General features: G+C 32.8%; 1 long non-coding RNA gene across 1 annotated transcript; it reads left to right on the top strand.

Moving 5' to 3' along the window:
• The first annotated feature begins 422 nt into the window (after positions 1 to 422).
• Positions 423 to 1,930, top strand: LOC136222187 (uncharacterized). The gene is made up of 4 exons (XR_010685527.1): positions 423 to 697; positions 879 to 935; positions 1,404 to 1,519; positions 1,855 to 1,930. It is a non-coding gene; the product is annotated as an uncharacterized lncRNA (long non-coding RNA).

A 1,930-nucleotide genomic window follows, 5' to 3' on the forward strand; every position in this document is an offset into this window, starting at 1 on the left:
CCACGAATCATGCCACGTGAATTCAAAATCCGTGGCATATTTTCGTTTAGCCACGGGAAAAATAGATTGAACTACAAACTTATGATTTCTTAATATTTTTATGCCACGAGTATTTTTTTCCCGTAGCAAATGTATACTTTCTCCACGAATTTTGCCACGGTAATTATTTTTTATGATTAAATCTATTTATGCCACAATTTTTTTTTACTCGTGGCATAAAACTTATTGGGTAACTTATTTGTGGTAAGAAAATCCACCTAATTTCAACGTAATAGTTTGTTTACAATAAAAAATCATATTAAAAAAAATTCGATGTGGCGGGAACAAATTTTAATTTAGGTTTCTTTTTCCATTTACTTTTTGATAAACTTCTCCATGCCAGATCTCTTGAACTTCCAAGGTTATTCTTTCTTTGTTCTCTCTTCAGCACCGCTCCCCATCAATTTTCGGCCACCACAAACCACCACACACAAAATCACACAACATCGTATCTCTTTTTCTTTCTGTCTTCTTATTTGCGGTGATTGCGCACTATTTTCTTTTGCTCGATCCTGAAGGAGCTATGTTCAGAAGATCTCTGTATTCGATTTGTTCACATTGAATTTGTTAGAGTTTGTTAGACTCTGATGTTCAGGAGGATTGCTAATGGAGTTGAGTTAAAGCAATAAGAATCTCTACCCCTAATTCTCAATTTGAGGTTTGTCATCTTCAAACCCTAATCAAATTATCTGGATAATTTAGTTGTGTTTACTTGGTTTGTTTATATTGCAGTTTTAATTTATCATACCTGTGCCTTTTCATTTTTAATATTTATGTTTTATTGGCGATGTTCCTGCTATTTTGAAACTCGCATTATGGCTAATTTTGGTAGTTTTCAGGTTACTAAGTAACAACAAAAGATCTAAAACCGAATGGGTTTTCCATGCTAAACACAGGTGTGTTCTGTTCTTCCATCTGGTTCTATCAGATTTGCATTCCCAGTAACATCAGTACTTGAAGTTAAAAAATGGTGCTTCTTAAGTGAATTAATTTTTTCTCTAAGCTTGCTTGTAAATTCTAAATATGTTTAGAAATACATCATTTAGTTTTGCCCTGCCACTGAAATTTTGCAACAGCGGTAACTTTTTTTCTGTGCCAATGGCCAATTTTTGTTTTAGTAGTATGTATGTATTAGTTTTTGAACACTTTTTTTAATTTGAGCATGGTTATATTATGTTCAAGTTGTCCTGAATTTCGAGACATTATGGAATGACAGCACTGTCCCAATTGTTAGAGTTTGTGAATTTGTGTCTGGAGAATCTCCAAATCCTTGTATAGGACATAATTCTTCTGTTCTGCTTGATATTGTGTTTCTTTGGCTTCTCTCAAATCACTTAATTACCTATCATTTTTGTTATACATAGGATAAAGTGTTAAAAATATCCATGAATGATGGATTCTGAAGACACCAATGGAGGACTATCCTTTTCTGGAAAGGAGAGAGTCGAATCCAGGACGCCTCTAAAGAAATCGCTTTTGGGTATGTAATTTTGCATTTATTTATTATTTTTACTTCGTTTTTATTATTTATTTTGTTTATTATGGTTTGTGAAGGAAAGCAAATGGAATTTTTGAAATTCCATCTTCCTCCTTGTTTGTTGATGCTAGGAAGTTTTTATACATTTTGATTATTAAATTGATCCTATTGTTGAAGAAGTAATAAAATGACTCTTCTTCCTTTTTTTTTATCCTCCACAGAATGTTATAGATAATGTAGAGATTAGTATGTGCCTCTTTAATTAATGGTAGAAGTTCTTAGTTCTTGATGTTCTTGCAATTGCAAAATGGGAAAAATCTGATCCAAATGTGTTCCAGGTACCGAGCGAAAGAGTTATTTCTGTTGCCGCATCTATGGATGAGAAATACATCATATAGGTCATAAAGAGGTACA

Source organism: Euphorbia lathyris, chromosome 3 (assembly GCF_963576675.1).
Source record: "Euphorbia lathyris chromosome 3, ddEupLath1.1, whole genome shotgun sequence".
NCBI classification, from domain to species: Eukaryota; Viridiplantae; Streptophyta; class Magnoliopsida; order Malpighiales; family Euphorbiaceae; genus Euphorbia; species Euphorbia lathyris.